The following is a 25,748-nucleotide window of genomic DNA, read 5'->3' as shown; positions in this document are numbered from 1 at the left end:
GCCCGCCCTGGCGGCCCCTGCGTTCTTGGAGGAGGCCAAGTCAGAGCAGACCCTCGAGTGAGCAGGCGATGCACTTGGCCCTGAGGACATCAGGTACCAGTCCTGCCAGCTCCCGCAGGTGTCCGAGCCGCAGCTGCATCCTAGACGTGGCACACGGGCAGCAAGTGACTGGACACCCCAGGCCAGGCCCGCCCCCTAGCAGCGTGGATCCTGAGGCCAGACACCCAGGTGGCAAAGTCGGGCCTCGGCCCCACCAGTGACCGCTCAGTTTCATCGGTATGGATACAGAGTGCCCAGTGCCAGGGCCCAGGATCAGGAGAGATGTCCAAGAGAAGCGGACCTTGAGGCCAGGTAGGCTGTGCACTCAGCGACCCTGACGCTATCCAGTGGAAGCTCCGCCATCCCGCGCAGGTGCCAGATCTGCAGCTGCAAACTGCGCAATCAGGCACTGGCAGCGGTGAGGGCCGGTGGGGGAAGAAGAAGTCTTGACTTTCTATGCCTTTCCCGCTACCCGATACTAGCAACACAGACTCCAGGGCCAGAGCCTCAGCGTGAAGCCAGGCCATCCACGAAGCTACTCTGGTGGCCACGGAGTACCCTTGCCAGCACCCGATCTCCCTTACAAGGAGGAGCTGGGCTAGCCTCAAGACCAGACGGGTCCTCCTCCTCAGGCCGGGCTGGCTGCGCGCTTGCAGTCCTAGGGCCCTCCCGGCGAGCCCAGGAAAACCCGCGAGCCCAGCGGCGCCCACCTGGAGCTGCAGCGCCACCTGCTGCCGTGCTCAGCCTGCAAACGACTCCGGAAGCGGTGCAGACGCCGCCCAACCGCTTTGCCAGGCTCAATTGGTCTGAAGTGTTGGAGGCTACTGAAGGATGTGGTGGACCGGGCTGGATCGCGGATTTTGGACTAGATCATAGATTTGAGTTCACCGATTGGGGCTTGGATCACGGATTTGGGGTTGGATCGGGGATTTGGGGCTGGTTAGGCGGGGGCGGAGGGGGGCTGGTGGTGGTGGTGAAAAGGTGACAGGGAACTGCCCCCACTCAAGAGACGGTGGTTGGGGGTTTGACAGAAAGTCACCACCATGAAGTTGCTCGGCTTCGGGAGCCACATGGGCCAGATGGTCTTGAGCTCCATAGGCCGCATCTACACGGATTCCGGGTACTGAATCCGGGACGCCGAACTGCAGAAGATCCAGAGGGCGGCTGTCAAGGGCGACGCCGCGGAGGTGGAGTGCTGCCTGGCGCTCAGTAACGGAGACCTGGACGCCCTGGACAAGCAGCACAGGTAGCACGTTCTCAGCCCCAGGGTGGAAGGGGGTCCCCAGGCCCGGCTTCCCCGCAGCCCCTGTCACTGGACCTTGGAGGGCGCCACGCATTCTCCAAGCGGCAGAGCCAAACGGGCCCACTGCTGTTTTCCATCCCTCATAATTCCCTGGCTGGAGCAGGTGGAGCAGATGAGTGATTTAACTTACAAAGTTAAGCATATACGGTGTTTTATTTTTAATGACACCTTTAAAACATGGTTTATATACATTATAGGAGGCGCCTAATGAGAAAACTCATTCCCTATCAAAAATACCGTGAGTTATTTTCAATAGCCGAAAAGTTCTCAGAGAAAACTGTCCGTTTTACATCCGTATCCACCTGTGTAGGTAGGTTCTTTACTTAGAAGTGGGAGGTGGGTTTTGTGTTCTTGAATGGGAAGGCACATTTTTCTCAACATGAGAGCTCTTTCTGTGTTTATCAATTTTACATAGACCGAATGAAAATATCAAGGTTTTAACATTTTTGTATGGCATCTGCTGTCTTTCACTATTGTGATGACATTTTAAAAAATCTCATAATGGAATGAAAAAACACTTGCTCCTCTAGATAGAAAAATGTGTTATTAATGTCCACAATTAATTGTTTACTGACAGCTGAAAAGACAAACGCATGGAACAGAGTAGGAAACCCAGAAACATTGAAATTATGTAAGATAGAAGTACAAGGATTGATGAGTAGGAAAGGATGAATTATTAATGAAAAAATGCCTGCTGTTTGAAGAAAACCAGTGAAATTTTATGTTCAAACATGAGTTCCTGATGGAATAGAGATTGAAATTTTTACATATGCAAATGAGTAAGGTACCAGAAGAAAACACAAATGCTTATTTTACAGGTACATTTTATGTTGACAAAGGCCTTCCTAAGAATGATCTCATAAGCAGACATCCTGAAGGTTGATTTAGCAAACTAAAATTAAAACTGCCTGTGATTCAGGAAAAAAATTAACAAAATAAAAAAAAGCTTACTTGAAAAATATTAACTATATTATATGTGTGTATATATATATATATATATACACACACATACACACACACAGATGAAAAGTATGTTTTCATTTTATAGGGAATTCATTATATTCTTTGTGTGTGTGTGTGTGTGTGTGTGTGTGTGTGTGTGTTTTGCCTCAGAGTCTCACTTCTTTGCCCAGGCTAGTGTCCAGTGGCACAGTCTTGGCTCACTGCACCCTCTGTCTCCCAGGTTCAAGCCATTCTCCTCCCTCAGCCTCCCAAGTAGCTGGGATTACAGGCAGGTGCCAGCATGCCTGACTAATTTTTGTATTTTTAGTAGAGAGGGGTTTCACCATGTTGGTCAGGCTGGTCTCAAATTCCTGACCTCAAGTGATCTGCCTGCCTTGGCCTCCCAAAATGCTATGATTACAGGTGTGAGCCACTGTGTCTGGCCTATATTGTTTATTATATATCATATGATATATATATTACTGATACTTACACCATATATATTACAGATATAATGTTATATAAATTATATATACACATTAGATGAAAAGTTATATGTATATATACACATTATGTGAAAAGTACATTTTCATTTTACAGGGAATTCTTTCAAATTAAATCTTCAAAAACTCTAAAACTGGGCAAAGAACTTTTTTCCAGATCTACAAGTTACTTATGTACACAGGAAAAATTCCTTCACATTTCTGGTATAAGAATTTAAATTAAAAGAGGAATGAAGCAATTTTCTATCCACAATATTTGTGAGGATGTTTTATAGTACTGCTTAGAATTTAAGTTGCTGATTACTTTTCAAATAGATAATTTCGTGGTAAGTACAATGTTTAGAAACTGTGTATGCCCTTTACCCATCAATTCCCTTATACTAAAATACCCTTAGGAAATAAAGATACACGCACTTTATTTTTCACAGCACTTATTTTAAAAAGAACCCATAGAATGGATCCTATAAATAAATTTCAGTTGCATCCATTGGATGGAATAATATGTGACCACTGAAGGTGGCAATAGATACAGAAGTACGTCGATATGCGAAGATGTATTTTGTTATAGCTAGTGAGGAAAAAAATCAGTTAAATTATACATACACACAAATATACTATGGTCTTGTTTTAGCAAAAAATATATACAAAAAATAAAATTTGTAATTTCTGAGCATTTGTATTTTAAGACATTTTTTCCTTTTTCTTATCTGTGATTGCTGCAATGATCATGTAGAAAATTTCTAGTAAAAGTTTATTATTAATGGAATAATCCTTGGGAAGAGAGGAATATGAACCTTGCACTGAAAAAAAATAATTTCTTAGTTTCTATATTTTATTGTTGTGTGTATTATTATCTTTCTTGAATTTTTAGCCTCTTCAGAAGTAAAAAGGGAATGTTTTTAATCTGTTTCCAGATTTTGTTATCTATATATTTTATTACATACATGTTTTTCTTATATACTCATTCCATTTATAGAAACAATGATAGATGAATCATTTCATCTTAATTGTATTCTTTAAAAATAAACATAACACATATAAACAATTACTATTGCAAAAATATTGCTTTATAGGAGTTTTTTTTTTAAAGTATTGAACTCCAAAACTGTATTTATCCATTCTTTCTTTCCATTTATTCATCAAACATAACCTAAGTACCTGTTATGTAGCAGACATATTCTACTATCTTTCAGGACCCTTCTATCCTTAAAAACTTCATGTTTACCTGCACTACCTGCCCAAGCTGAGAGAATTAAAGTAGCAATATTGGGACTTCATCTCCTTGAAACTTTATCTCCCACCTTTCAAACAAAAGCATTTCTGAAGTTAGAAAATAGTAGAAAATAACTTTTAACTGCCCTTTCAAAAGTTTATCAGTCTTAAATACTAATATTCATCTTTGGAAAGACTTATTTGCATATGTTCTGTAAGCATAAGTGTTGAATAAAATGAGCCATATGTATTAATTTTAATCAGGAGTTTCGTTTGGCTTTAAGTTGTTTGAAAATCAAAGAATTAATTTGTTAAAAAATGCATTATTGTTATTTCAGTGTTCTTTCCCCATAGTACCTTTAAGAACTAAAATGTATTTAAGGGCCAGTTCTAAGCCTAGAACTGCCCTAGGTCTGCTGAGTTACCATATTCTATGTAATGTAAGCTCTCATGGATCGTGTGATGCCCCATTATTTTACGTATCAATAAGATAATTTTTAAAATGCTACAAATGATAGTTAAAATAAATCATGAATTATATGTGGCATTCCAATGTCAGAGGTGTTAAAATGTGACCTACTTTTTAAGCCATCCTGCAAAGTAGGTATAATTGTATCATTTTATCTAATTAAAATGTTCTTGTGAAGTAGTAGTAATACTAGTAATTATAATATCTGGTTCGGTGCTGTGACTCATACCTGCACTCCCAGAACTTTGGGAGTCTGAGGTGAGAGGATTGTTTGAAGCCAGGAGTTTGAGATCAGCCTGGACAGCAAAGTGAGATTCTTACTCTACAGAAATTTTTAAATGAATAGCTGGCCTTCCTGATGCACATCTGTAGTCTCAGCTACTCAGGAGGCTGGGAATGGAGGGTCACTTGAGCCCAGGAGTTCAGGCTACACTGAGGTATAGTTACACCACTGCACTCCAGCCTGAGCCAAAGAGTGAGACTTTGTCCCAAAAAACAAAAAATCTTACAATTATTGAGTTGTGGGAGTAACTGTTCTAAATACTTTACATAGTTTCTCATTTAAGCATCATGATGGTGTTCTGTGAGACAGCTACTACTGTCATCTTTATTAATGAGGAAGTTGAGGCACAGAAAGGCTAAGCAATAGTAGGTAAGTGACAGAGTTTGAAGTAGGACTCAAGCCCTAGTTGAACTGAATCCAAAGACTCAGCTCTTTCTATTCAAATAGGTTGTTGTTTTCATTAAAGCAGTAGCAATAAGAACTAGTAAGTACTGTACTTTCTTCAAAAAAATTAAGTATTTGTTTTGAAGGCAGAGGAAAAAAATGCTATTCAATTTTTGCAATTACATGAATGATTACATGTTTTGAGATATTGCACTACAGTTTCCTAGAAAGTCCTCTTACTCTAGTAGAACTGCTCTACATTTGCCCTGTGCCAGTGGCCATGTGAAAGTGGTCACTTTCCTGGTTCACAGAAAATGCCAGCTTGATATCTGTGACAAAGAAAACAGAACACCTTTGATACAGGTATATTAGAGCCAACTATTTCAGCATGACAGAGATTGATGTACATATATAGAATTAAAATAAATTGATCTCATTTAAATATAACTAGTTGGTGGAACCTATGGAATGTGTGTTTCAAATTCTTAGAATTGACAATCTATTTCTTGGTCTAATACGGACAGGCTGTCCATTGTCAGGAAGAGGCTTGTGCCATTATTCCGCTGGAACGTGGTGCCAATCCAAACCTTAAGGATATCTATGGCAACACTGCTCTCCATTATGCTGTGTGTAGTGAGAGCACCTCACTGGCAGAAAAACTGATTTCCCATGGTGCAAATATTGAAGCAAAGGACAAGGTATACATCAATCAACTTTCTTTCCAAAATATTTGTTTTAACACTGACAGAGGTAAGTGTCAACTTTTTGTATTCAGAAACTCAACCATTCCCTGAATGCAAATGCAAATTAAGTTATTTTGAAATAACTTAATTATCTAAAATTTTATTTTAAATATTGGTACTTTTAAAGACGCATTAAAGGGCACAGCTTTATAAAATGCACTTTGGAAAATATTTGTGAATTTGTTAAAGGTAAAAAACTTTTCAAATTTTTTTTCTATGCAGGGTTCTTTTCTCTTCTTTTCTTTTCTTTTCTTTTCTTTCTTTTTTCCCTAATTAGTGTAAAACGACACAGGAAAGAAAACATGCCCTGGAAATAGGCTTTCTCTTAAAACTCAAACAAAACTAAATCAACTTACAGTAAATGGACATGTTGCTGCTGCTGATAATTTTCTGAAACACTGAGTCTAAAGACTCCTCTCAGAGAGATCTAGAACGTCTTGGTTAGAAGGTGGGAGATAGGGAGCTTATAAATAGCAAAATCAAGTGGAATTTTGAGTTTACTTGTCCTTGTTCTACCCATACCCAGGAAACTTAACTGGAGCTTTAATAAATGACACTATCTCTTACTCTTTTCTCTTTTTGGCCACATGTCCAATTGATAAAGTGAATTAGCCATGTGGGTGAGAGATGAGACTGAAGGGATTGCTGCACTAATTCTCAGAATTGTGCATTTCAGTGACCTGAGTACATTTTGTTAAACATCTACAGTTGTAGGCTTTCCCATGATGATTTTGATGTAATAGACCTAATAAGGCCCGAACGTGTTTAAAAACATTTTCTTGAAGTTGGGCACAGTGGCATGTTCCTGTAGTCCCAGCTTGAGCCTAAGAGTTTGAGTCCAGCTTGATCAACATAGTGAGACTCTTGTCTCTAACAACAATAACAGCCAAAAAATAAAATTAAAAAAAAAACAAAAACCTCAAGGTTCGGATATACTCCTGATTAAGAAACCCAGAATAGAGAAGTGCAATATATACATTTCTGTATCTCAAAAATGTTAGAAATCTCTAGAAGGTTGGCATTTGATTGGTGCTACTTCCTTCAAAGTTCTCCTTTTCAATTTGCTTTTCAAGACATTTGTCTTTCTCTACATCTGTGGCTGGGAAGTGAAAGGAAATATTATTGGCAATATCTGTCAGCTTACAGAATAACACCTTTTCCTTCCCACCATTAATCATTCACTACTATTTAGAGAGTCTTTAGATATTTGCTTATGGGTAATCTTTCAATAGGTAGAGGCTGACCCTTTCAGGATTTGATGTCCCTGTGTCACCATGCAGGTGATTATGTGTCAACAAATGTTCATTACAAGTTGGACTTTCTCAATTAGAATAGTAGCAAATCCTAAACTATTTCTTTTTGGGTGAAGTTGTATTATGAACTATCTCAGTATGTTTGTTAAGTTTATAGAGCTTTAGCATAACCAAAATGTCAGTTTTAAACACTGAAATTCATGAAGTTAATAAGAATACAGATAGGAATTCTTACAATAATTTAGTTTTAGCAGTCCTGGGAACCAACGATCTATTTGGTTAACAATCTGGGAAAATTATATGCAAATATATTTTAAATGAGGAAATGTTGGAAAAATTCTTGAAGCAAGTACTACGAGTCTTTTTAGCCACTTTTATTATATATGAGAGCCAGAGTTTTTGCTATAACATATGACACTAGAGAAAGAAAATATTTTACTGCATTATACACAACCATTTAGTAACACATTTATAGCAAATATAAAAACACAAGGGCTATATTATAATGTGTTACACAGATTTGTTTGCCTCTATAAGTTGAATCAACATGCAAAATTTAGAAGATTTGTGTAGAAATCTGGACTTCAGGCTTATCCTAAAAAATCAAATCTGGTGTCTCTTGAGTTTCTATCACTGTTTGGTCTGCTGTGCAGAGGTTGCCCCTTTACAGATGGCATACATTCTCCAGTTTGCTACTGTGCCCACCTCAGTACCTCCCTTACTCAGGTAACCTTCCTTTGTCCTTGTAAGTATTTGAGTTTACAGCTTTTATGTTGTCGTATATTTTGATAAATGTTTCAAGTGTTTTAAGTCAGCATGTATTTATTTATAATATGTAGTCTACAGAGTAGATAAAATTCCTCAGTTATGGAGTTGAATTTTAAAATTTAGAAGCTTTTAAAACTCTTTTCTTTATATATATAACATGAGTAATCATCTGCCCGTAAGAATGCCTAGAAACCTTTTTAGGTTATTCCTGGTTATAGTTGGATAATTTATGAATATTGCAGACATTACATCTTTCTCCTCAGCACTCTTCCTTAAAAATGCAAGTGACTTATTGTCTTTTATTATGCTAGAAATAATCCATATGGATCAGCATGAGAACTTTTATTGATAAATCATTATGTTTTTATTTCGGATTTATGTTTTCCCTAAAATAAAAAATAATTTTAAATAGCCATGTTGTGGAAGCCAATAAAAATGGATTTAGAAAGTAGAGCTGCATTAGAGTCCTGGGATTACCATTACAATTGAAAGTAGTATTTCTTAGTGAGCTTTGGTTTTTTAAATACTTGTTTTTAAGTTTTTTAAACCTATCTCTTTTACACAGAGCATACTGAGCTTCCTAACAGTAAAGACAGAAGTCTACTCTCTTGTATTAGGAAAAAAAAAAAACCCCATGGACTATTTAAAAATAAGGAAAATAAGTGCATTTGAAGCCAGTCTCTCTTAATTCAGAGCTCATTTCTATAATCACCCCTTTGGAGCAGGAGTGCATGACATTGGGATCCTGACACAATTGATAGAATTGAATCAAGTAAGCTTGTACCACCCAGAGGAAACCTCCACCTGTATTGGGAAGCTCTGGCAATTGTTTCTCTGAAACTCTTAATTCCTCAAATGTTAATGTTTGCCACAAATAGTATTATCAAATGGGGATTAGGTAAAATTCAAGAGATTTCCTGATTATTGGACATAAAATACAGTTTTGTAATATTCCTCAAATGCAGATGGTCATGCGGTCTTTCTCTTGGGGTATAATACTTCTGGTAAAGCAAATATTCTTTGGAATACAGTTTAAGAAACATTACTTTACAGAGAATAATTTAGATCATTAATTTATGTAAAAAACTTAAAATATTTGCTACTATGTCTTAGGTTTTGGGGCTATAGAGACAAAAGAGACAGCCCTTGCCCTCAAGAAGCTCTTGGTTTCAGAGGGAAACAATGAAATGATTACAATGTACCATGCTAAGTGCTGTGATCAAAGCAAGGATTCTTGGGACTGGTAAATGTTGAAAGTGAGTTTTGGCAATGACCACAGTTAATCCAGGGAGACAGAGGAGGGTAGTTGGCAAATCAATGACCAGCACATCAGAAAGCATGGAGGAGTGAGAAGGAAGGGACTGCTTTTCATTTAGTTCCTTTCTATATTGTATGTTGAAGTTCAAAGCACCTTAGATAAGATTTTCAGTTCAGTTGAGAAATATGTAATTTTGTGAATTATTAATTTTTTCTGCTGTTTTATAGGACAAGACCACCCCATTTTTATTCGCTGTGATTTGCAAGAAAGAGAAAATGGTGGAATTCTTATTGAAAAAGCAAATGCATATGCCGTTGATAGCCTGAGATGGTGCAGCAGTTCTTTTTTAAAATAAAAACCTGTGTATCCTAGAATTATAACAGTCAAGTCAGAAATATTACTAAGATTAACGTAATTATTAACATATAGTGAAAAATATCACCATGAATAATCAGGTAGATCCGCAAGTATTTGGACTGAGTAACATAAAGAAGGGTATATAGTAGGATTCATCTTTTCTTGTAATATAGAGTTTGTTATTTATAATTTGATTTTTTGGTACTGTAAGCTTTTATTAGCTAAAGGGTTTTGTATGAGTTTTATGATTTTTTTTTTCTGTTTTGAGACGGAATCTCACTCTGTTGCCAGCCTGGAGTGCAGTGGTGTGATCTCGGCTCACTGCAACCTCCACTTCCCAGGTTCAAGCAATTCTCCTGCCTCAGCCTCCCAAGTAGCTGGGACTGCAGGTGTGTGCCACCACAACCAGCTATTTTTTGTATTTTTAGTAGAGATGGATTTCACCATGCTGGCCAGGGTAGTCTCAATCTCTTGACCTCGTGATCTGCTCTCCTTAACATCCCAAAGTGTTGGGATTACAGGTATAAGCCACTGCACTTGGCCAGTTTTATTAATTTTTAAAGTGTGGGCTTTTAGTTTATGACTACTAATATTGTCATTAGAATTGTTTTTTTTTGTTGTTGTTGTTGTTTTCAGCCTGCACATAACTTTTATCTGACCCCTAGCTGATTTGAATTATAATCTATGAGACTAGGAAAGCAATGGTGAAATCTTCATCTAAGTTTTTGCCTACTTTAGATAAGCGACCTCAACAGAGTTTCTGGGCCATCGAAGGACTATAAGTTGGGAACTTGTATTATGTCATACCCCAGTGGGACAAGAGGATTCCTTGCTGTCCCTTCCTTTTAGCCTTTGTGATCATTTACAAAGATGAACACTTGAGCACCCTAGATGCTTATAGACCCAAGCTAGCTAGTTCATGCAAATGGTTAATACGCCTACACTGACAGGCATATGTTAAAATAGTAAAGTGTGTCAAACTAGCTGTTTTAAAAAGTCTTTATTAAAATTCTTAATGGAATGATTTCATTGTTATTTTAGAACAGCCCTCATACTTGCTGTGTACTGACTCACTAGGTATTGTCAACACCCTTCTTAAGCAAAATGTTAATATCTTTACTCAAGACACGTGTGGATGAGAGGCCGAAGATTACACTCTTGTGGGTTGACAAAGTAAGTGTTTATGTGAAAAGACCAGTTAATACTAAATTAAAGTTTAAAATAATTGCAACTATTCCATCTTATACATTAAGTGAGAGTTCATAGTTTGGATAGCAATGAGTTAGTCTACCTTTTAGCCAGAAATCAAGCAGAAGTCTAGATTAGTTAGAAGAAGAGGGCAAACTTTTTTCAGGATTTTTAAGACTTTTACCCCTAGGAATCTCAATATTCATTTTATTCTAAGTATAATCCTCATGCATGGGATAAAAGGAGCCACATCTTTGACTTCTTTTCTTTTACCCTTTTTTTTTTTGCTAGAGACAAGATCTCACTCTATTGCCCTAGCTGGTCTTGAACTCCTGAGCTCAAGTCATCTTCCTGCCTCGGCCTCTCAAAGTGTTAGCCACCTTGCCTGGCCAGAGTTTTCTAATTACTTGTTGGGTCTTGAAATGACCAATTTAGCAGAAAATCTTGTATTGTCCCTCGGAGCTATCCCCTGTGTCTTCCATCTTTGAATTTTTCAAGAAGCTAAAGGGTTTCTTAAGTCCAAGGAAGGCGATCTTTCTTCACAAGTCAGAAGAAGGGAGAAAAGGGCCATTCTAATCGTTCTGTCATCTCCAGGACTCACTGGCCATATTGTTGCCATTGTAACCTGTCCTGCAATCTGGTGACGATTGACCTTTGCCACCAGGATGCCTTCAGTGATTCAGAACCCTCAGTTTTGGTGGTGATTCATACATAGAGTTCAAAGCTACAGTGTGTATTAGTTTATGTATTTATGCTCAGTCATTGTTCCCAGCACCCTGCTCTGGCAGGTAGGCCTCCTAGATTTACCCACAAGAATATCGAGCAAGTTGATGCTTGCCCTACACTGAAACACTTATTTGGAGCCCACCTCTTAGCTAGACTTAGCTTAGGCCTTCATGGTATGTTATCCTTTGAGAGCCATGTTTGTCTTTTCTTTAACCAATATTCGTAGGGCTTGTTCTCAATAGTGAGGGATGTTCAAATAATATTGCAGGAAGAGATCAGAGTTCCCTTTCCCTTTTGCTATCAGATTTGTACCTTGAGGCTTTTGTACATCCTGTGCAGCAGCTTCGGTTAGATAGCAGAAGGTTCCATGTTATCTTTCCACCGAGTAGTGAGAGCTACCTTGTAGCTGGCCCCTCAAGGAATGTGTCTCTCTAATAATGAAAATCTCCTCGTCTAATTGCAACTCTTCACAAGTTTTAAATATATTTTAAAATTCTATCTCACAGGAAGCCATTCAATACAATTCTTGGAATCTAAAGTAAGTGAGTTGGAGTTAATAGAGCTAAGCCTCATCCATGACTCATGAGTAGCCATGTATCAAACAGGGCTTTGTCCTTGTTTCAGCAGCATGTATTTTAAAATTAGATCAATACAGAGCAGATAAGCATGGCTGCTGCCTAGGGGTGGCACACAAATTCAGAAAGCATCCCATATTTTCATAGTCCCGGGAAGGTTATTTATTTGTTGAGTAGCTCCAAGGAAGCAATGTGAGTGAAACCAAAACAGGAGACACCCAATATTGAAATTGTGTTTATCACTATAAAACTGGTGTTGTACAGTGATCTCTGAAATGAGAACAGAGCTGAGAAATAAGGGGATGTTACATGTTGTTGGTACATGTCTTGGAAATGGGAAAATGTCAACTTGCATTTTCTTCATAGAACTGAAAAATAATAAAAGCAGGGTTTTGTCTTGTCTGATAGTTGGAGAGGACCGTGGAGATCCAGCATCCTAGCACGGATCTTCTGGCCCAGAGTTTGAGGAGGTAGAGAAGGAGTTGTAGTTGCTCAAGCCAGGTTTTGATACCTGTTAGTTTTCTGCCCTTGGTGTGATTCATGAGCTCAGTGATAGCAGACAATTGGGTAATCTATTTTAATGAGAACATATATGTGTGTGTGTGTGTGTGTGTGTGTGTGTATAGTAATAAGTTATGAATAAAGCAAAATGCCCTGAATTATAAGCCACAATGAATACAACTAATAACCAAAATTAGTACTTCATAACATTTTCTGAAAACTGCAACATTTGTATATTAGGACTTAGAGAAAAACACACACCAAGCTTTATTTGGGATTCCAAAATGGTTTCAACAATAATGTTCAAGAATAAATTATTCCATTGCTTTACTATTTCTCTGAACATTTAAACATGTAAGCTCATTACCTCTTCCTAACAACCTAGTGAAGTAAGGTAGCAAAATTCTTATTTTTTAGAAGAAACCATGGAGTCGAAGAGAAGCAACTTGTCCGTAAACAAAATACCTATTTGTTACAGAACAAGGACTTATTCTGAGTGCAAGACCCTTTGCATGATGTCCAGCTAACTAGGGTTAACTGCAGATTCTTAGTGACCAAATCCAACTGTTTGCAGGCAGCAGTGGATAATACATCCTACAGTTTGGATGCAATTCTTTTGGCTTTTTGACTAATTTTGTGAAGAACTGCCTCTAATGGGTGAATCATGATTTTAGTTTTATAAGAAACAAAGAAAAAGATTAGAAGCAAGTGAACGGGAATTCTATGATCAGTAGTAGACTCTTATAGTATATTCAAGAGTCATATGTTTTTCTCCAGTTATGCAATTTGCTTGAATGATGCACAATGAATCAATTATTATTATAAGAGATGGAGTCTCTCTATGTTGCCTAGGCTGAATAGAGTGTCTATTCAGTGGTAAAATCATAGCTCATTGTAGCCCGGGCTCAAACAGTCCTCCTACCTCAACCTCCTGAGTAGCTGGGACTACAGTCTTGTACAGTTATGTCTGGCCTGATACACATTTATTTATTTATTTATTTATTTATTTATTTTTGACACAGGGTGTCCCTGTGTTACCGGTACTAGAGTACAGTGGTGCCATCTTGGCTCACTGCAACTTCCGCTTCCTGGCCTTAAATAATCCTTTGACACTTCACCTGAGTCTCCCATGTAGCTGTGACTAAGGAGGCATGTACCACCACACACTTGGCTAATTTTCTTTTTAAGGTTTTTTCTTTGTTTGTTTGTTTAATAGATGAGCTCTCACTATATTGCCCAGGCTAGTTTGGAACTTTGGGGCTCAAGTGATCCTCCTTCCTCAGCCTCCCAAAATGCGCATATTTACAAGCATGAGCCGTTGCACATGGCCTGGATAATTATTATGAAAAGGAATTAAGCCCAGTTGTGTTGCAGAAAATTGGCCATCTTTTCATTTTTGTTCTAGAAACATTCATATTGTAGAACATATTGCCAATCACCCAGATCCTCTACTTTTTATTTGGTTAAAATAGGATTGCTGGTTATGTCACAATATTTTCTGACATTATTGTTTCATTTATTCCTTTTATGGCTTTTTTCAATTGGATAGATATAGAAATACGAGAATCTCCAAGTCAAATATCAAGGCAAAAAAAAAAAAAAAAAAAAAAAAAGAAGAAAAAAAAGAAAAACAGATGATTAGGGAAAGTTATTTTGTGAAATAACCATCTGATTACAGTTACACGTATCATATCAACTTAATAAAAATCTTACACAGTGCTTATGTGTCAAGGTTTCCCAAGACCACCCCCAGGTTTGGTGGTTCACTAGAAGGACTCATAGGACTCAACAAGTAGTTATACTCAGATCTTTAACTGATTACAAGAAAAGGAACAAGCAAAATTAGTAGAGGAAAAAGGTGCATGTGGTCAAATCTGGTGGAAACCAGGCACAAGCTTCCAGGAGTTCTCTCCTGTGGAGTTCCCAGGATCTGCTTAATTCTCCCAGGCTTACAATTTGACAACATATGCAGTGATGTCTACCACTACCAGAGTCTCATTAGAGACTAAGTACCCAAGTTTTTATATGGAGGTTACTCTCCCTCACATGCACCCAAATTCCAGCCTTCTAGAAGGAAAGAAGCTGTTCCGAGTAACCACACTGTTTCTATAAACATGTTAGACACAGTGAGCCAGTCTTTTCAGGGCATGGTGAAAACCCTCCCAATTCCAATTTCCTAAACACCAGCCAAGGGCCAGCCTTGCATACAGGCCTTTCTAAGGATGGCAGTCTCTTGCCTGCTATATGAAATATTTTCTGCACAGCACTTATAACCCCAACTTAATTTTTGGTGTTGTTTTAAAATTTCATTTTAATAACACTCAATATTATAAGATAAAGTAACTTGGTACTAGTTTCTGTCGTATGATTCATCTGAAGTTGTGATGCTAATTGCTGTTTTGACTTTTGGTGACTAACAGGTATTTGTATGTAAGTTACCACAGCAATGTTAGGTAATGATAATCTGTCCTTTGTAACTCATTAATCTTTCAGTAAAATTGTTAAATTAAATAAGCATAATAATTTCTGAATTAAAATTAGAATAAAAATTGTCTTTTAGTTTGATCACATGAATAATCTAGTTTTCATATTGTGCTAAATCCCTGTTTAGAATTATGAAATAAAACAAAATATTCAATCATTTTATCAATATTTTCTTGCCTACACATATAATTAAATTTATTTATTTTATGTAGAATATGTACTTCAATTTACAAAATAATGACCACACGCTGTTACTTTGGTCTTCAATGATGTCTAATTTTTAGTGTCACTGTGTCTTGCTTAAATTTATCATAATAACAGGTTGAGTGAATATCTTTTATTTTTTATCTTTACTTTTGAGACAGAGTTTAGCTCTGGTTGCCCAGGCTGCAGTGCAATGACACAATCTTGGCTCACTGTAACCTCCACCTCCTGGGTTCAAGTGATTCTCCTGCCTCAGCCTCCCAAGTACCGGGGACTACAGGCATGCACCACCATGTCTGATTAATTTTTTGTGTTTAGTAGAGATGGGGTTACACCATGTTGGTTAGGCTGGTCTCGAACTCCTGACCTCACGTGATCCACCCACCTTGGCCTCCCAAAGTGCTGGGTTTACTGGCATGAGCCACTGCACCTGGTCATCTTTTTTTCTTTTTTAATTTTTGTTCTGGAGATCCTGGGATGCATAGACAGTGAATATCTTTGCTTGTTTGATTGTTTGTTTATTTGAGACGGAGTCTCACTCTGTCACCCAGGCTGGAGTGAAGTGGCATGATCTTGGCTAACCGCAACCTCCGCCTCCTGGGTTCAAACCATTCTCCTGCCTCAGCCTCCCGTGTAGCTGAAATTATGGGAGCCTGCCACCATGCCAAGCTAATTTTTGTATTGTTAGTAGAGATGAGGTTTCACCACGTTGGCCAGTCTGTTCTAGAACTCCTGACCTCAGGTGATCCACCCACCTCTGCCTCCCAAAGCGCCGAGATTACAGGCATGAGCCACTATGCCCAGCTCTGAATATCTATGTTAAGTCAATAACTTTATTTCTTAGAGCAGTTTTAGGTTCACAACAAAATGGAGAGGAAGTTACAGAGATCTCTCATATGTTCCATGCCTCCCACACATGCGTAGCCTCTCCCATTATTAGTATTTTCCACCAGAGTGGTGCATTTATTATAAATGATGAATCTACATTGACACATTATAATCACTTAAAGTTTATAGTTTACATCAGGCTTCACTCTTGATGCTGTACATTCTGTGAATTTGGACAAATGTATAATGATACGTATCTATTACTGTAATACTATTGACAGAACTGTTTCACTACCCTAAAAATTCTCTAAAATGTGCCTGTTCATCTCTCACTTTCTCCCTTGAGGCACTTGGCAACCATTGATCTTTACTCTGTCTTCTTAATTTTACTTTTTTCAGAAGAGTCGTGTAGTTGGAATAATACAGTGGATATCTTTTTTAATAGTTATAAATTAAAAAAGCTCCACCGTAATTGAATGTATTCATTTAAGATGTTCTTTGTCCTTTTGTTTTTGTTTTCCTTCTTTATCATTGTAAAGAATGATATATGCTGATGAGGTATGCTTTACATACCTAGAAAATATGATTGTATAGGTATTTGCCACATAATGGAAAGGATTGAGGAAAAGGACACCATGCAGTACCACACAACACAAACTGGGAACTCTTGCTCCATGAGATGGGTCCAGATAGACTCTCTAGCAATGAAAGGGGACAAGTTCAAGGGATTGTATTTTATAAAACTGGAATCCCAATGTCTTTCTTACTTACCGTCGGTTAGAAATAAGAGCAGATGGTGAATGCTATAGGTAAATAGATAGGTTCTTCACTGATCCTCCTCTTTTGAGGGATGAGTTTGACAACAGTCTATTATAATGACATGACTCACCTACAACTAGATTCTGTCATGAGGGATGGCAAGAGAGTTTTGCTTTATGTAAGGTGAAAATAAATTATTTCCCCTACTAGGGAGAAGGGCAAGCATTGAAACTTTCTAGTAGTAAAAGGGCATTGATATACTTTTCTTTCTATATATTTTTCACATCATATAGTATTGCCTGGCAGCCTGCCATACTTCCCTAGTGTTTCTTAAGCTTCCCTCTGAATGCGAGTTGTGGTTCATAGTGGATACACTCTTAAAAGAGTGATATTTCCAGTGGTTTTTCTGTGGGAGGTAAAATGGCAGGTGAATTTGGGCCTTGTTATACATAGGGCAGAGCAAAAGCTATGACTAAGTAAACCACTCGGCACCTTCCCCAAAGAGTAGTAGCCAGAGTAACACATTGATCTCTTTGGAGCTCTTTTCCACTGGCAGCTGGAACGTCATTGCAAGGATTCCTGTTTCTGATCTGATTCCTGTGTTTGCTGGCTTCTGGTGAGAAGGTATTTTCTCCTAAACTGAACAGTTTGAACTGAAGAGCTAGAGAGGCTATGTTGTGTTATAACAAAATAAGTGCAGTAGTTCCCCCTTAACTATGGGAAATACATTCCAAGACCTCCAGTGGATGCATGGAACCATGAATAGTACTGAATCACAAACTGATTTTTCCCTATACATACATATCTAGGATAAAGTTTAATTTATAAATTAAATTAAATGTGATGTTATCTGCAGATAAAGTGTGAGAATTGAATTGTGTCATCAGCAGAAATGATTGCTTGCTTGTTGGTGGGGAAAAACTCTCCACACATTTGGTCACAGAAGCCTTCTTTGTTGATGATTGTTGCTGTGGTGTGACAGCAGAGAAAACCATGTCAAGTACGTCTTTCTGCACATATAGTGGATAAGGGATACTACTATATACTCTGTTTTAGCTGCCCCTCATATTTTGGTCCAGAAATCATGCTCTTTGACACTGTTGACTCTTCACACCTGTTATACTAACAATAACGTTGTTACTCAATCTCATAGGGTTTGACTACGATGACTTGTATACTTCGGTTCACTTGAAGATACTACATTTTAAAAATTTTATTATTCTTTGCATTTAATATATACAAAGGGAAGTAACAGTTCTTGTTGCATTAATTACCTACCAATAAGTATAATTAATGTTAATTCTAATAGGTCCCAGGCATGCTCCCAAAGGAATTCTTTGTAACAAAGCATCAGTCTTATGCATAAAAAACAAAACTAAACAAAACAAACAAAAACAAAAATAACAACAACAAAAACAGGATCTAAAGCATACACACAGGTGTGCACAAGCTTTTTTTTTTTTTATTAAGGTAGAGTCTTGCTTTGTTTCCCAAGCTGATCTCAAACTTCTGGGTTCCTCAAGTGATCCTCCTGCCTCAGCCTACTGAGTAGTTTGGATTACAGGCATGCATCACTGTGCATTCTTGTACTTTAAGTATTCTGTACATTTATCATTAATTTAAAATGCATTTTGCCTTTTTCTTTAATAGATGTTGGAAGTTCTGTTGAATCTGCAGTCAGGTAGGATTTTATAGATTTAAAAAACTAATATCTGTTGAGTGTTGCATTCTGGCCTAGACATCCTACTATGTTCTATGCATTTATCATCCCATAAAGCCATCACAACATCTATGTTCCTATAACCTACTGTTTATTAAATAAACAAGTATGTATTGGAGCAGTGGATTAATTGCCTCATGATCCTATAGTTAACAAAGCAGCTGACCCATGTTGATTGTCAGCCTGCCTGCCTTCCAAATCCCTTCTCTTGCTCCTCAGCATAAATTGATAGACATCTGTGCAGTACTTGGGTCATGGTATAGGTCTGAATCAGATTAATTAGATTCATTAATTTAATTAATGTATCAATTAATGAGAGTTTAAATACCTTCAACCCTCATTTAAGTTTATCGTTAGAATGTGGTTAGTCCAAGAGTCTGTCCAGATAAATTTGACAATTTTAGTGGTAACCAGTATCTTATTTTTGCCATCAAAGGCTTGAGGGAAGATCTTACTTAACTTTGGCCATAGGACTGTAAGTTTTACAAAAGCAAGTTTAGGCAAGTCTTAGAAATTACTTGATTTCTCAGTTTTGTTTTCCATTTAGGCTAGTATTTTTGCTTACTTCCATAATACTTTTTGTAGTCTTGTTTCTTTTTCTCTGAATTTTCGATAGTCTTGTCTTGATTTTTTAAAACATTCTTCTCTGCTTTTTCTGATGTTTCTTTAATTCTATTATTTTATCAAATTCTGTTGGCTGTGTATTCCCAGAATTCAAAGCACATAGAATTTTAAGGAATCTTAGAATGAATTAAAATACCTTCTAGTATTGTCACGTGAGGTTGAACACTCTGGTCAAGTGATTCTTTACATAGAGAACTTGAGTCTCAAAAATATTACGATTTTTTTCTTAAACATAGGAATTGGCAGAAATGAGATTTGTACTCATTTTAAAGCCCAGTACTCTTCCTTATTTTTATATCCTATTGGCTTGTGTTTTAGTAATACAAACGGGAGTGAGTCTCATGCACCCGGTGTCTAAAATGTGTGTGGAATTAACTAGCGAACCCAATGAAAGTGGGTAAGGATGGAATGAGCAGGGGAAGGCCAAGTTTGAAGAGAAACAATTATTGATCCATAAATTATAAAGATGACAGACACACAAGATATTGGGAATTATCCACAAGGGCACATTAAAAGAGAAGGCTCAAGGGAGCTCTAAAAAATTTGCTGCTTTTTTTGTTTGTTTATCAAGGACTGAAAAACGAAGATTTTTACTGAAAGATGCTAAAACAGGCCAGGCGTGGTGGCTTAATCCTGTAATTGTAGCACTTTGGGAGGCCGAGGCAGACGGATCATGAGGTCAGGAGATCGAGACCATTCTGGCTAACACGGTGAAACTCTGTCTCTACTAAAAAATACAAAAAACTAGACAGCCGAGGTGGCGGGCACCTGTAGTCCCAGCTACTCGGGAGGCTGAGGCAGGACAATGGCATAAATCCAGGAGGCGGAGCTTACAGTGAGCTGAGATTCAGCCACTGCACCCCAGCCTAGGCTACAGAGCGAGACTCCATCTAAAAAAATAAATAAATAAATAAATAAATAAATAAATCAATAAAAATGCTTAAACATTTTGAGACAGTGGGAGGAGTGTCTACAGAGAGAAATGTGGTATCATCTACTTCCATCCTGACTTACAGAGGGTGGCTTAGAGTCTCTGGAATACTAAGGGGCTGGAGATTGCTAAACTACACAGATCTGTGACCCAGGACCGGTGGTCTCCTCGCCTCTGCCTCTTTTCCCAATTCATTGATGTCCTTCTCTTGTTCATGTAGGCTGGGTCAGGGGCATGATTGGCTGGCAAATCAGTCATGGAGTTCAGCTGGGTAGTTGGTAGTGTGTCTATGCTGGGGGCAGGTGATGGAGAGTCCAGTTAGCTTGCTTTTCAGGAGCAGGGATATAGAGGGCTCCTATACTTGGTCATTTGAGGCCATCCTTTCAGGAATCTGTGCTTTCATAGACTGAAGATTTGAAGGTTGGAGACTTCTGTGGAGCCTTGCAGAAGTGGAATCTGGAAGTGGGAGCCCATAGGAAGAAAGATATTTAGATAGTACTTAGGGAAATAGAGGCACAACTACCAGGACTCTATTTTTCCAGTAGTCTCTGTCCTTGGGTATCTGAGTGCCTATGAAAAATTTTAAGGGCTTGTTAGTTTATGTGGACCTGAATAAGGTAAGGACCTATAGAGTGAAAATAATGGGATTTTATAATTGTTAATGTTTTAATCTTTCTGGGAATAGTATTCTCAATAAGAACATACACCTTTGTTCTTTGACTTTTGGGCATTTAGCTTTCATACATTTCAGAAATTGCAGGGGTTTCCCTGTACTGATTTAGGGAATAGAAAAGCAATTGGACCTTCCTAAGTTTTTTCCATGCTGAGGAATCAAGATTGCCATTTTGAAGTGAAGCAGATTAGTCTTTTAACCAGAGATAGATCATGGACAAGAGACAGTGGATCCCTCTACCTTGTTTTAGGTCATCGGTTTTCTTCCAGATTAGGTAACAAAATTTATGTCATCCATTAATTGAATTTTAAGTTCAGCTTCAGGACAGATAATCTGTGAGGGTAAATTATCGTCAGGCTCTGCCAATATATTGACTGTCACTATTTGTTATAGAGCTCAAGGTCTTTATAGATTTAGATATGTGGAGGCAGAAATAGGTAACTAAAATCTTTTACTGCAGAGGACATATTTTAGTTATATTAAGAATCATTCTTTAATATATAGATCACTGACCTTTCCCCAGATTATGTTTTCTTTTTTGAGGGGGGAAGCTGGATATAAACTGGCAGTTTAAAAAATTGTAAAGAAATCAACTCGCTCACTTGCATTGTACATTTTTGCTTTCAAGCATTTTCCATGAACTGTGTGTGGATTCATTGGCTACATCGGATGACAGACTTGAGTGTTGCTACTAAGGTAAAGTGGTTTCTTGTAAAATTAATTTTCTCACTCTGAATCTAGTTTCACATAGTATTTACTTTTAAAACTTAGCAATGGTATGACTTTCATAGTTTTATGGTGGTAACGGAAAGTTGGTCAGAGAAAAACATACATATGGCTAGTTGATTCAAAAAATTTGTTTAACTTTGGTAACTAACAAAGATTGATAAGTACTGTGACAGGGTGTAAGCTGAAAGAAATAATATGGAAAATAAGTAGTGACAGGAAAATCACATTAGGAAATGCTTTCTCCAATAGAGGAAACATGAAATTTGATTAAAGTTTATTTGGATACATACTAACACTTTGACTTTTAAATCATATGAGGGTAACTATCATATTTATGCTTGTATAAATCTTCAGAGGATCAAATTATTTGCCATAATCATGGATTCTCCAGGTACCTTTTAGCTGCAAAAACGTTGAGCACATAGCCTATAGCTTTTTTTTCTTGGAAAATTATAATTATGGTATCATATAGTTTATAGGAGAGATTGTTTCTCTACTTATATTATTGGTTCTGTAGTGAGACTAAAATAATATTAAAAATTGTAGAAAAATCGCTGAATGTGTTGGTGTATACCTGTAGTCCCTGCCACTTGGGAGTTTTGAGGCAAGAAGATGGCTTAAGCCCAGGAGTTTCAGAAAAGCCTAGTATCTGACTTAAAAATATAAATTGTGGATATGTAAAAAATTAAATTTATGCTCCCAAATTTGTATCATAAAGGGATTTCTGTGTGTTTTGTAAGTTGTCCAAGAAGAGTTTCTATAAAACACTCATCTAATCAAATAACATGTATTTTGCTGCAAATAAACAGTTCTCAAAGCAGAGACTCTTAACACCAATATGGTAAGACTTTAACGTCATAATTTTGTCATTGTAGTTTATCTAAACTATTTACTTGGCTGGGCCCAGTGGTTCACGCCTATAATTCCAGCACTGTGGGAGGCCGAGGTGGGGGATCACTTGAGGTCAGGAGTTCAAGATCAGCCTGGCCAGCATGGTGAAATCTTGTCTCTAAAAGAAGAAGAAACACAAAAATTAACTGGGCATGATGGCGCATGCTTGTATTCCCAGCTGCTCAGGAGGCCGAGGCAGGAGAATCGCTTGAACCTGGGAGGCGGAAGTTGCAGTGAGCCAAGATCGCACAATTGCCCTCCAGTCAGGGTGACAGAGCAAGACTACATTTTACAAAATAAAGTAACCACTCAAAGTCATTATATCACATTCTAAAATTTTGAGTTTCAAAAACTTTTATATTTAGTTGTTTAAATAATCATTGGAAGCTCCTGCATACCATGAACTACTGGAGGTCAGTAAACATATTTTTGTGTATCCTGGAGTACCTAGAATACAGTCTTCCATGTAAGAAGCATTTTAATTGTTGTTTTTTTGAGATGAGGATTCACTCTGTAACCCAGGCTGGAGTGCAGTGGTGAGATCTTGGCTCACTCCCATCTCCATTTCCTGGGCTCAGGTGATCCTCACACCTCAGCCATCCAAGTAGTTGGGACCATAGATCTGTGTCACCATGCTTGACTGATTTTTGTAGTTTTTGTAGAGACTGGGTTTTGCCTTTTTGCCCAGGCTGGTCTTGAACTGTTGGGCTCAAGTGTTCTGCCTGCCTCAGCCTCTCAAAGTGCTGTAGTTACAGGCATGAGACATTCAGCCTTAATAGTTGTTTAATCTAAATAAATAGACAAATGAATTTTTATATGATGGAATGTTCCAAGTCATATACCTCATGTATCAAATGATTAAATATTTAAAATATTGCTTACTTTTGTATTATTTTTTAATATTTAAGGATGTGTAAGTTTTGAGGTGTTATGTTGAGAAATTATGCCATACATAAAAGGGAAATAAATTAGAAATAAGTCGTCAGTAGCAAAGAGGATTGCAATGTATTTTCTAGTATCATTCAACTGGAATCGTAACATTGTGATTGCAGGTTAACACTTCTTATACTTTTTATTAGCTCCAACTCACCTTCTATGAAATATAGCTTTTGAAGCCATACATTACTCTTTAGAATTCTGGTGACCAATTATTTTTCTAGATGGAAAGTTGAAAGTTTCAGGTTTCTCTCTCTGTTACAATAATGTTCTTTCAGGTAGTGGTAGATGACCATATCTAAGTAATTGAATGTCTTATAGTAATAAACTCTATCACAGAAGTACTTATAAAATCTAATTGCACCATAAATATTAATTAGTATTATTAGGGATACAAAAGACCAAAATGCTCTGTTATAGATCTATTTCTCCATGTACTTTATTGTACTTCATGTGGTTTCCTTTCTTGGCTTAAGCTCATATTTCATTGACCAATTAGGCTTATTTTTTGTTTGTATTTCCCTTCGTTCTCGCATTTTAAATTGAAATTTTTGTGGAGTCAGGGTCTTGCTCTGTTTCCCAGGCTAGAGTACAGTGACATGATCTTGGCTCACTACATTCTCCACCTCTAAAGCTAAAGTGATCCTCCCACATCAGCCTCTCAAGCAGCTGGGATACAGGCATGCATGATCTTGGCTCACTACAGTCTCCATCTCTAAAGCTCAAGTGATCCTCCCACGTCAGCCTCTCAAGCAGCTGGGATACAGGTACACACCATCAGGCTTGACTCCTTTTTGCAAAATAATGAGGCTTTGTCTCTACAAAAATAACAATCAAAACATTAACCTGGCATGATGGTATGCACCTATAATTCCAGCTATTCAGGAAGTTGATGTGGGAAGATTGATTGAGGTCAGGATGTTGAGACTGTAGTGAGACATAATCATGTCACTACATTCTAGCCCTGGTTTGACAGAGTGAGACCCAGTTTCACAAAAAGATATTCAAAAGAATCTCTTGATGCAACTCATTATAATTTTGAAAATGGAAACTTATTCTTGATATTACCTCAGCAGCGTATCACCGAGAAAGTGTCAGAGCCTTTACCTGGACCTTCCCATGAAAAAGGAAACAGAATAGTCAATGGAAAAGGATAAGGTGAGAACCGTATTTTTCTTAAAAAATCATTTGATGGAATGTTTCTTTTAAAATACCAGTACTAACATACTCTAATAGCTAAATAAAATGTCCTGTTAACTATATAATAAGTAAAGGAGAAGTCAAATGGTGATAAATTTTGTCTCTAACCAAGGGTCAGCAGTTGATTCTATTGGGAGTACCACTAAAGGAGCTGAGTTTTGAGTTCCATTGTAAGATACTCTAAGACCTGAACGAAGTCAGGAAAGCAGGAAGAGGAAATGAATAAAAGAAAGTAAGAATGAGGAGGGCGGAGTGTACATGGAATAATTTTTTAAAAAATATGTTGGTGTATGTAATGGAGGGTAGTAAAGTGAAATTGTCCTGTAGAAGATGGAAGAACAGGGTGTTAGAAATAGGAAAGAAGATAAAGTGAGCTTCCAGTACCACAACGTGTCAGAGAATCAGAGTAACATTTTCCTAGTCTTGCTGTCATCCTCACTGCTGGGGAGGCGTTAAGGATTGAGGTAATTTAACACACAGACTTGCGTTTTATCTACCATACATAAACATCACCAAAAACGGTTAGCCATGTATGGCTAGAATTTAGTTTCATAGAAAATGCTGTTACCTCATGGAATAGCATCATATAGGTCAAATTAACATAATTGAAAAGAATAGTGTTGGGTGATTTATGGAGAAGAAATTAATTAGAGAAGGTATTGCCTGATGAAAAGTTCAATAGGAACACTATGGTTTATAATACAGTATTAAATTCAGGGACATAAGAGGGAAGAAATTGAGGCTAGGCTAAAAAGGGCAACTAGGGTAAACAAATATGGAAGCACATCAGTGTGGAACTGGGCATTCAAATTTTCATGAATTAGTTGAGGAACTTCTGGAAAATGCACACTCTGATCTATTCTGCATTTCTCATGAGTACTCAGGTGATGTTGGTGTTGGTCCTTGGACATAGCTCTGAATAGCAAGGGAATAGCCTTCCTTTAGAGAAATGTGGAAAAAGAACCATTGGACAGCAATTTAAGAAATAACAGAATCAAGGGCAAGCATTAATTTCCTTTTATTTCTGAGCTTGATTCTAGCCACGGGAGAGAGTATGAGATGAAAAAATAGAGATTACAGGTGTACACTACTGCTGAATACAGATGAAAAAAGTGGTTGCAATTATCCAAAGAAAGCAGTTAGGAAGGGAAGCATCAGGACGACAGATCTAAAAATTACTTTTTGAGAGGAAGAGGGATTGTGAAAGGACAAAGAGGGAGGAAAGAAAGACATTCACTGCAGTCCTGGGAGTTAAGGTGAAGTAA

At 37.6% G+C, this 25,748-nt stretch overlaps 1 non-coding gene and 1 pseudogene across 1 annotated transcript; both read left to right on the top strand.

The window, feature by feature from the left end:
* Positions 1–1,082: 1,082 nt before the first annotated feature.
* On the top strand, positions 1,083–24,423 carry LOC105466772 (putative ankyrin repeat domain-containing protein 20A5; annotated as a pseudogene).
* Positions 12,044–12,146, top strand: LOC112424062 (U6 spliceosomal RNA). The gene has a single exon (XR_003014709.2). It is a non-coding gene; the product is annotated as a U6 spliceosomal RNA (small nuclear RNA).
* Positions 24,424–25,748: the final 1,325 nt, after the last annotated feature.

Source organism: Macaca nemestrina, chromosome 15, assembly GCF_043159975.1.
Source record: "Macaca nemestrina isolate mMacNem1 chromosome 15, mMacNem.hap1, whole genome shotgun sequence".
Taxonomy (NCBI): Eukaryota; Metazoa; Chordata; class Mammalia; order Primates; family Cercopithecidae; genus Macaca; species Macaca nemestrina.
Note: the sequence above shows the minus strand (reverse complement) of the source record. Positions and strands in the feature narration are given on the sequence as shown.